Raw genomic sequence first — 11,083 nt, 5'->3', positions numbered from 1 at the left:
ACGACCTGCGCCCTGTTGCCCTAACATCTACAGTAATGAAATGTTTTGAAAAAATAATTCTGAAACAGCTTTTATGTGAGGTCACACCATTTCTAGACCCAAACCAATTTGCATATCGTGCAGAGAGAGGGGTTGAAGATACACTGCTGACCTTGACAAACAACATATATGAGCACCTTGAACAGGCAAAGAGTCTTGTCAAGATTGTGTTCATAGACTTCAGCAGTGCCTTCAACACAATCCAACCCCACCTGATGGTAAAAAAATTGGTAAACCTCGGGGTAAATCCAAGATTAGTTTTGTGGATTTATGACTTTTTGACTAACCGCAGTCAACAAGTCAAATTCAATTCATGTGTCTCATTATTAAAAGCCACAAACATGGGGGCACCACAAGGGTGCGTTCTGTCCCCTATTCTATACACCTTATACACTAATAACTGCCAAGCAACCTTCCCAGACCACACTTATTTTAAATATGCTGATGATACAGCATTAGTGGGGTTTTTAATGTCTGACACTGCATCCCTAGAAGGTTTTGAGAGGGAGATGCAGGGTTTTATTAAATGGTGTACAGATAATTTCCTTGTGGTTAATGCAGAGAAAACAAAAGAGACGGTCATAGATTTTAATAAAAAGGGAATTATAGTTCCACCCTCAAATATCAATGGTGTAGTGGTAGAGCGGATCTCAACATACACATATTTGGTTGTTGAAATTGACAACAAACTGACATTCAATGAATGTGCACAAAATAAGACCAAAAAGTTGCAGAAGAGGATGTTTTTTTTTTAAACTCAGTCATTTTAGAATAGATAGCTGTATTCTTCAGATGTTTTACAAAGCTCTCTTGCAGAGTGTCTTATCCTTTGGCCTTATTTGTGCCTTTGGAAACATGTATATTCAGGATCAGAAGAAACTGCAACGAATAGTCAAAACAGCCAGTAGGATCATTGGAGTTGATCAGGTATCTGTAGCTCAACTGTACAACGACCTCAGTCTAAAAAAGAGAGAACAAATTCTAAATGACTCAACCCACCCTCTTCATCTGAAGTTTTTAAGAAGTAACAGGTCAAGTGGCAGAATCCTGCAGAGGAAAATTAGGACCACAAGGTATAGCAAGTCTTTTGTGCCTACAGCAATTAGACTGCACAACAATAGATTTAAAAATTCCTAAGCACTTTAAACTATGAGCATATATATATGAGCATCCCACTATTTTATTTATTCATACATGCTTGTCATGTTTCTTCAATGTTCTTACTGTTTTGTCTGTCTTGTCCCTGTTTTTCTTTTCTAATGTTTTGTATTTATTGTTTTTAATGTTATACAGTAGGCTGTATAACAATGGTATGTGTAATGGTGACCATATGAATTTCCCACTTGTGGGATAATAAAGTTTACCTTGACCTTGACCTTGACCTTGCTTTTGGCAGAGGGGCTGCTAAATATGGTGGCCAACGTGAAAACACAAATGGCCATATCTAGAGCCAGTGTTACATTTGTCTGTTCTGGGCTACTGTAAAAGATGGTGATGCAATGTGGTGAACTCTATGGATGAGGATCTGCTTCCTGTTTTGATATCAGGTGCCCATTCTAAGGTAACAAAAACACAACAATTCTTATTTTCAAGGGGGAATAAAGGAAACATACTTACATTCCATATCTGCCAATATGCCGCCGTAAATCCTACACACTGGACCTTTTAACTAGGCAGTAAAGCTAAAAAATGTACAGAAATACAGTATGTTAGGCCGCAAGAAGGCATTCTTGCATGGCAAAAATATCCAAAGCAGCAAAATGTGTTATGTACTTTTTACTGAAAAGAATAGATATTAGTAACTGTAATTTCAGAAATTATTTTTCTGTTACTCTAATTGATTACAATTACATGTATGTTGTCATTTAATTACATATAACTAGTTACTTCCCAACACTGACCACAAGGTCAATATATTGTAGATGTTCTGGTCTTTCGATCAAGTTCCAGAGTCATCTGAAATTCACAAATGATTCTGTCATTGTGAGTCTGTTGCATGACAATGAGTGCAGCCATGGCCCAATTATTGATGAGTTTGTCACCTGGTGTGACCAATCTTTCTTGAAGCTTAACATATTCAAGACAAAGGATATGATCATTGATTTCAGAACCCATCCTTCAATCTATGACGTAATCATTAAAAACTAGACTGTTGACCAAGTTGAAACCTACAAGTATCTCAGGACAGTCATAGACTCTAAACTGACGTTTGAAAAAAATTGTGAGGCAGCGCATAAAAAAAGCACATCAGCATTTGTTTTGTCTCAGAAAACAGTCTCATTTTCATATCGATAAAACCATAACCATGGTTGACATGGTGAATTTAAGCTTCTTCGCTCTGGCCTTCAGTTTGTGTGCCCTAAGTGCAGAGCAAAGTGATATAGAGATACTTTTGTACCTGCAGCTATTGCACTACTGAACAAAGCATGCACAAGGTGATGCACTTGGCACTTAACCTTTGGAGTGTGAATGTAGCAGCACTTTGTCATGACGTTGGTAGGTGTTCTTATACTTTGTTCTTATACTTTGATGCTGTTTTGATATGGAGTGATACTTGTTTTAATATAATTTGTTTTTATGTTCTTTAAATCTGTATTGCTGTGTTGTCTTGTTTTGGAATGCTGAGTTTTAAGTCTGCACCGCACATTTACCCTGGGGTACTACAAAGAAAGCTTGAACCTTGATATTCATCAGATGCTAATGTTTCTTATTTCAACCGGGAACCTTTAAAGACTTACAGCCGTGTTGACTTGAAAGCTGAGCACTTCAGAAGAAAATTTTCATTTTTGAACATTTCCATGAAACTCCACGTGTCCATGTGTAAGATGATGGAATGCTGCAGAACAGTGACTGAGTTGGTCTCGTGGTAATAGTGGTGTTTCCTCAGCTGCGGTTTCCAAAGTCAAGAAAAAAATTTTGAACCCCTAAATATGAATGGTTGGAAACACTACTTGTACTTGCTTGCAGATGACTCATCCAGTATGTAGTACATTTAAGGTGTGGCACATATGATGTAGCCAGAAATGTAGAAATATGGAGGGCATAAGCTCAAGTCCCCCCATCAAGACCAGACACCAAGGTCTTCACTTTTTCTTTAAATTTAGATCTGTGATTCCCTGATATCATATTGTAATAAAGCTGGTTATTATTAATTTTTTGTTTGTAAACAGTGGATATTTCCCATTTATTTTGTTCCTCAAAAGAAAAGTTAAATTACATGATTCTAATGACAGTTATCATGTATATAGAAAAGTCAAAACTTACAACTAAAACCAAAAGTATCTACATGGTGGCTGAATGCTGAGGTAGATGGAAATTTGGAAAACAGGAAAAAAAACAAAAAGAAACAAAATACCCCTTCCTCCTGCAGCTCTCCCCTCTCTGTTGTGAGCCCCTCCCACCAGATGCACACACCAGACCCACAAGCACACTCTTCAAATAGTGACCCAGTGTTTCCCATACATGGATTTATTTAAACATATTTCATTATGGAGTTCAATCAATCAATCAATCAATCAATCAATTTTATTTATAAAGCCCAATATCACAAATCACAATTTGCCTCACAGGGCTTTACAACATACAACATCCCTCTGTCCTTAGGATCCTCACACAAAAACTCCCCAAAAAACCCCTTTAACGGGGGAAAAAACGGTGGAAACCTCAGGAAGAGCAACTGAGGAGGGATCCCTCTTCCAGGACGGACAGACGTGCAATAGATGTCGTACAGAACAGATCAGCATAATAAATTAACAGTAATCCGTATGACACAATGAGACAGAAAGAGAGAGAGAGAGAGATAGACAGAGAGAGATGCAGGACAGACGGTAATGACAGTTGCTTACAACAACATTAATGAAAGTAATAATAGTTGTTGTTGGGTTGTGCTCAGCCCTTTCTTGCCCCGCTCTCTTTCTGTTTATCAGACCACAAATGATAGAAGAATAAGCTACTAGCCACCCCACAGTCCCTCTGACTCGACCCCTGCTGCTGTGGACTGCTTCCTCAGGAGGAGAGCGGGCAGCAGCTCTGGGGATGGATCTTCGGCCACAGGCTGTAGCGACTCAACCCCCCCAGTACCAGGTGTTACAGCAGGCTGGTGGCCAGCGGCAGCGCCGGGTCTAACCTGTGTAATGACAGCAACAGAAAGTTTGCTGATCTGACAGGGGTTCGGGGCTAACCAGTTTCCCAGAGCTGGGGTTTGCGCTGGCTGGATCCAGGTTGCTGTGGTCGCTGATGTGGGGAATGTCTTCAAGACTGCTGACTGCTCTCCACCTGGCAAGGTGTTCTGTAGCAGTGGGAGTGAGGCGGAGGACACACTGAGATTCAAGGCTCTAGCTAACGTTAGCTGTAAACATAAACCTGAACCCACTGCCAAGAGCCTTTAACTCAGGCTAGCAGAGGGCTAAACTTTTAGTAACATTTTGTCTTCATCTCTGAAATGCTTCACCAATATTGACACGTTTTATCTATTTATTGTCAGACTCTCTTTAAGACTTTTTGGTAAGTCTGTCTTCCTTTTTTGGGTTGCTTTGCAGTTTAGGCAGCTGTTGCAAAAGCTGGAATAGCAACTTTCTTTGCAGAATTCTCCACCATTGAGCCAGTTTTCACTGAAGGGTAGTATTTTATACACGCATCTTCGTGTATAAAATATCAATAGGAATGCCCTCTCTGAAATTACCTTTTTTTTTGCCAAAATCTCTTGTCACAGATTAGATTTTCTAAAGCCAACAGAACTGAGAGGAGGTGCAGAAGTCTAGTTTTCTCTCAGAACACTTGAATTACAATATGCTTAAGATTCATCATGGGTTTTTTGGCCAGTGAAGCCAAAATAAACTGCCCACCCCAGCTTTAATTAGTTTAAAAATATGGCTAAAGGTAGTTGGATGCTGGGATTTAAGTAAATTAGCCTGATAATAATGGATCAGATTATTCAGTGTAATACAGCAAGTGTCTCTTGTGATGACAAACCCACAGAGACTTTACAACCAACTTTGCAGTTCCCAGCTTTTCAGAGCTACTGTCTTTTCAGCAAAAAAAAAAAGCTCAGAGAAGCCTCCATACAGTACCTGCTCAGCACAGAAAGCACAGAACAAACAAAGTTAGAAACTAGCTGGTAAAGATAGTGGAGCATTTAGCAGCTAAGGAGACAGAAGAAAAAATTCTGTCTGGAGATCAAACCGGAGATAATATTGGAGTTGTATCAATCAGGTGAGCAGAAACAGCTCCAGATGAGTGGTAATGATGCTCCGTGTCTGCTGGATGTGTAGCAGTGGCACAACAACTTTTTAAGGAGATATCATGTCGTGGTCATGGGTGCGTGTTCCTCTGCCCTCAAGTGTCAGATATTCTACTAATAAAGCTTTAACATCTTACCTGACACATCTTTGTTGTCTTGAGAGACTGCTACTCTCCTACCTCAGGCCTCTGGTCAGACCAGTTTTGGACCCTGCAGTTTGCCTACCAGGAGAACATCAGAGTGGATGATACCATCATTTATCTGCCACACCTGGCTTATTCCTACTTGGAAAAGGTCGGGAGACAAGCTCAGGGCCATGCAGGGGAGCACTCCATGTTTTTCCTGGTTAACACATTCCCTGACCGGCAGGCCACAGTTTGTAAGACTAAGGAACTGCATGTCAGGAACTGTGATGAGCAACACGTGGGCCCCCTGGGGACTGCTCTCTTCCTCTTCCTGTTTAAGCTAAGTTTACACCACATGACTCTCAAATCCGTCAGATCACTGTACAGTTCACACTACACAACTTGCTGTCTTGTCGTTAGGCGTCATGAAGCTCAGCGTAAGTTCAATCAGGAAGACTTTCTGCTACATTCATTCACAATTCTCTCTCAATCCCATTCCCACCAATTCCTCCAATCAGCTGACTATGGGCGTTCCCTCTCCTAGTTAGCCAGTCAAACTTTGCCACAGTCTTCTTCAGCCATTCATGTTGCTGCTGCCAAACTATTAATCTGTTCTCCTCTCTACTCCTGTCAGCTGTCATTTTAGGCAGAACCATCGCGCCCTTCTCCACCCCATTTACCTCCAGTCACTTTATCCAGAGCCCAGGACAAGCTCATCAAAGAGTCCACTCCTCAACACATCCAGATCCTCAGCTCCATCTTCATCTCATCTCATTACCACCATTACCAACACCAGCGTTAAGACTCTGTAAGGGGTGTCCCCTAATCTAATATGTCTGTACCACTCTCCTGGAATATGTGACATCACGTTGGGGTCTAATTGCCAAAGATTTTTCACATTTCTCATCCTTACGTGCACATGTAAATAAATATTTTTTTCTCTGAGAACCAGTCTCTCCTGACTGAACTGAAGTCATTGTGGTTTTCACAATAAATGACGGACCAGGGGGTCAGACATTAAACATACTAAAAGATGTTTCATCAGGAGGAATCCCCGATGAGTATGTCATGTGTTGAACTGCAATCAGGGGTCGGACGGTGATTACTAGAAAATGTTAAAGTTAACAAGTGACAAAGCAGCATTCAGAGTAAGTTATTAGGCTAATAATTTACAGAAACATTATGTACAATAGTCCACTTTCCATCTTCTCTTCCTCTTTCTCTGTCACTCTCTCTTTCGCTAGCTCTCAAACATACACAAACACACACCTAAGAAAGCACTGCAGTGCCACTTGTCTCTTTCCTCATCCCGTGTCTTGCACCCTCATTAGGTCAGGGTAGGCACTGCCTACCTTGCCTTCCCTGGCCCCCTTGTGAATCACATTATCTAAACCAATAATATTTCATATAATAAACTTGTATTTTTCATGTTAATGTTTGTTCTTGTGTTTTCTATCTTTAATTTGTTTATTATTTTGATACTTTAGACATTACAAAGAGAAAAATAGTAGTTACGTATCAATTAGTTACATATGAATCTAGTGCTGGAAAATGATTTAAATCTTTTTATTTATTTAGGCTATTAATCTTATGTATGCACATGGCATCAACAGAGACGCCGAGGGAGGAACGACAGACAGATCTGGTGCCTGCATCCAGGCGCTGTTTCCATGTCACAAAATAGACTACAACTATCAAGAAGAATGGCGACACGCTATGATCCACCTTGTAATTCCTTATAATTTCACCTCACAGACTGATTTAGCATCTGTGCAACATAAAGACTGATGTCGCACTGTAGCCTAATTAACAGACAGATTAAACAGAGGAGCAGCTCTGTGTGTCTCTTTGCATTGCTGGAGAACTTGTGAGTGAATGAGTGGGGTGGAGCTGTGCGGAGAGTGTGAGAGAGGAGAGATGCACACTGGTATGCGTTACGTAAAGCAACTTGACCCTATATCGAAATAAACGGCATTGTCTAAATTTATATCTTGCCTGAATTTTATTGATATAGCATACATAGTCGTTATATCACCCAGCCCTGCCTACCTACCCCTTTCTACCTGTCTATCTTTGCAGCTGTCAGCTCCTTCCCACCACCATCATCGTCATCACTTATCTGTGAACCTATGATCCTTGGGGTTCTCCAGACACCTGCTTATTTATGGTGCTACCCCTAATAAGTGTGAATCGAGGCTGGTTGCTATGTTTGTAAAATAAATGCAAGGTTTGTGTTTTGTTCTAGTCTCCTACCACTCTACAGACAAAAAGTTGAACTGTTAATATCCAAAGGTACAGTAATTACATGTAGCTACTATAATTTAAAACCCAAAGCATTCATGTTCTACAGAGGTAAGGGGAAAAGATGGCTTTGCACTGCAAGGTCCAGCAGATTGGGAGCTTCTAGACAAGAACTAAGTTTTATTTTACAGTTTTCTATTTTAAGATGAGAACTACTTTCTGTTGTGGCCTAAATATTGTTTCTGATGCACCACTACAGCTAAGTCTGTGTATTGTAGTATTTGCAGTCAGTGAGTTTGACAGATTCTCTGGCTACTCAAAATTTACCATTTAGGTCAGAAGCCAGTGTTACTATACTGTCATGCATACAGGGCATCTCACAATCTATTTAAACATTTTTTTTTTCACAATGAGTTTGAAGCTCTACCTAATCTGAATCTCTGAGTAGAACAGCAAAGACACTGAGTGAGGCCTGCAAACAAGACATCCATTACTGGAGCCTGTTTAGGTGGTATTATGCATCATAGGTGATTGGATCACATGTGGACAGCTCTAGCCTGTCTGTTCACACCTGGCATTAGAATGCATCTCCACAAGTGTCCCAAGTGACCACTTGTGATCTGATCTCACTTCCCTGCTCCATATGCAAATAAACTTGTACATCATTTCCTTTAGCAAAAACCAAACGTTGTTGTTTTTAAACAGAGGGAGGTTCATAGTGCTTTATCCACACTTACAGCCCATAATATTTCAAATGGGTTAAACCTTGTTTTATTGACTTGCACAGCACACTTATTTGCTCAGCCCCTCCTTGCTTTCTTCTCTTTCTCTCTCTGTTTATCAAGCACACCCTGCAGTCCCTTTACCTCTGTCTTCACGGCACTAGAATACTACTGCTGCAGGAGTGTGAGCTCTATGCCAAGTTATTTGGCTAGAGCCTGCCCACACACACTGTGACAGCGCTAACTGTTAGCATCACCCGGCTAATGTTACGTAACGATTATTAACAAGTCATTTTGGTGTCGGTGTGACTTTATTGGAACTGTTTAACAGCTACTGCTGTGTTAGCTCGTGCTCCTGCAGCCTAAGGTGCTCCGTGCCTTTCAGCGCTGTTTCACCTGTATTTGTAACATTCTGGATTTTGTTATATTTCCTGTTTTATTTTTGAAGTACTAACCTCTTGTGTCATTGCCGTTGCCTGTGTTATCCCACCTTCCATCAACCACACTTGCTGCCAGTTACTCACTTGCCCCTGATTATCCTCATCGCCATCCCTGTGTATATATACCCACCAGCTCCTCAGGTTTCTGCCAGATTGTCTTTGTTTCTTTGTGTCATAGCTTTCTAGCAATCTCTGTGTTTGATTCCCTGGATTTTTTTAACCTTGCCTGTTTTGGATTCACAGATTTTTTTTGCCTACACCTGTCTGTTTCGTTAGCTTCTTGGACTCTGAAGTAAAGACCATGCTTTCTTTTAATCCTACTCTACCTCTAGGGTGTTTCTCTGCATTTGAGTCTGAGTTTTCACCAAAGTCATTACAGTATAATTGCAAAAACAGTTGGATAAGCAAGGATGTCAGCTAAGGAGGCCTTCAGCATGGCCCAGGACACATTTGTGTCACATGGTGGAAGTGATAGTTTTATTATTATATTTATATTTCATGCTTGTTGTGTTTTTTATATTGGTTGGTTATATTGGTTAATTTATATTGCATGGTTTTACATTTAGTTTTAAAGTATTTATTCTAGAGTTTGTTTTTATTTGCATGCTTTTAGTATGAAATTGCATTTGCTGATTTTTAATATATTTTTACTTCCTGCCGAGAGAAGTGACCTGATTAGCTTTAAGCCTCAGTGTGTAAAAATGGTGAGTAACAGTGACATCAACGGTCAGATTCTAGATTGCAGGGCTCACTCGCGCTCACTCGCTCACCCCTCCCATCGGGTAAGTGACGGTGGCGTTGTAGGACAAAAAGCCTTGTTTTTCAAGTTTTTCAGGAGTAGGCCTATCTAGCGACGAGGTGAATATTTATTTAGGAATCTAAACCATGTTACGATATCGTAGCGACCCTGCAGTAAATGTTCTGTTATAATGTCAATGTTCTGTGAGTTAATGGCATGTTTGGGATTGAATGAGTATAGGTAGGGGGGCGGGGTGCGAGTGTGACAGGGATGAGGGCTGTGTGAGTGCGGGTGCTGGTGTGTGTATGAGCGAGCTGGAGGAGAGAGCAGGAGTGCACAGTTGGAGTTACAACTAAGTTCTTGTTTGTTGGTTGTTTTGGTGTAGTTACGGCCAACAGTAACCTGTACTGTTCAATAATAAACGGTGGTTTGCCGAATAACTGCATCATCCTTTCCACACGTCCGGGCGGACGCTACAATATGTTATAGCTTACCAGTGAGATATAGGTTATCTGTGCGATATAACGTTATGTTAGGAGCGTTTTATCTCTAATTGTTTTGGTAACACGAGCAAACATTAGCACAGTAATGCTAAAATAACACATTTTATGTGATAGTCACGGCACAGTGCGGCAAATATAGGTTGGTACGATTATAATATATGCGTTTCCAGAGTGTTCTTCCACAGGAGTTCTTTTCACCTGGAATAAGCAACGCTGATATTCACTCGCGTTTTGTCCTGTCCTCGCTTATCTGATCTTTTTCTTTTATTTGGTGGCGTGGTTTCCCTCTTACGGGGCAAAACATATGTGTGGTCCTCCATTTAAAGTGCGACAGAATCATAAAAGTACAAAGCAGGTTCACGCAGAAGCGCCCCGGATTGAGCTTCACCTTCTCTGTCTCCAGTGACGACAAGTTCTTGGTAAACGTGAAAGGCGAAGCGCGTATATCCCTTTCGGCCACTGTATTCAAATATGGCGACGCAAGAAGGCAGCCCTCAGCAGACCGCGCCCTGCCTGTGTATATATAGAGAAATCATTCTAAGCCTATGAGCCATTTGTATGTGAATTGCATTACACTTTAGCAAATATATATTTATGAAAGCAATAGTTGATATTTGCTAATAAATAACCATGTAAATTACACATTGTAACTTTAAGTATCTGCACCTGGGAGCTTTTACCCTTTGCGTACACCCCTTGTTTTATCCAATGACGCCCGAGGAGGCAGGAGGAGCAGAAATGGTGCGCTGGGTGACGAAGACAAAATGGCTGCTACACAGAGACCCCAGGGAAGCCAGGCACACCAGGGCCTCCAGTTTAGGAGCAGCAGGAGAATGGTGCCAAGCAATGAGGTGACAAGAGCGCGAGGAGGAGTACTCAGAACGGTTCTCTGGCATCAAAAAGAGACAGGCAGAGAACTCTGCCCTTAAGTGTGAATACCAAAGCTGGCTACTATTGAAGGTGCTGTAAAAAAGAAACTAGGTAGGCCCGGTGTCTTAGACTTATTCCTGCCACTCCTCTCTCCAGTTTTGGTCT

This window comes from Epinephelus lanceolatus, chromosome 21 (genome assembly GCF_041903045.1).
Source record: "Epinephelus lanceolatus isolate andai-2023 chromosome 21, ASM4190304v1, whole genome shotgun sequence".
NCBI lineage: Eukaryota > Metazoa > Chordata > Actinopteri > Perciformes > Serranidae > Epinephelus > Epinephelus lanceolatus.
This window is presented reverse-complemented; position numbering follows the sequence as displayed.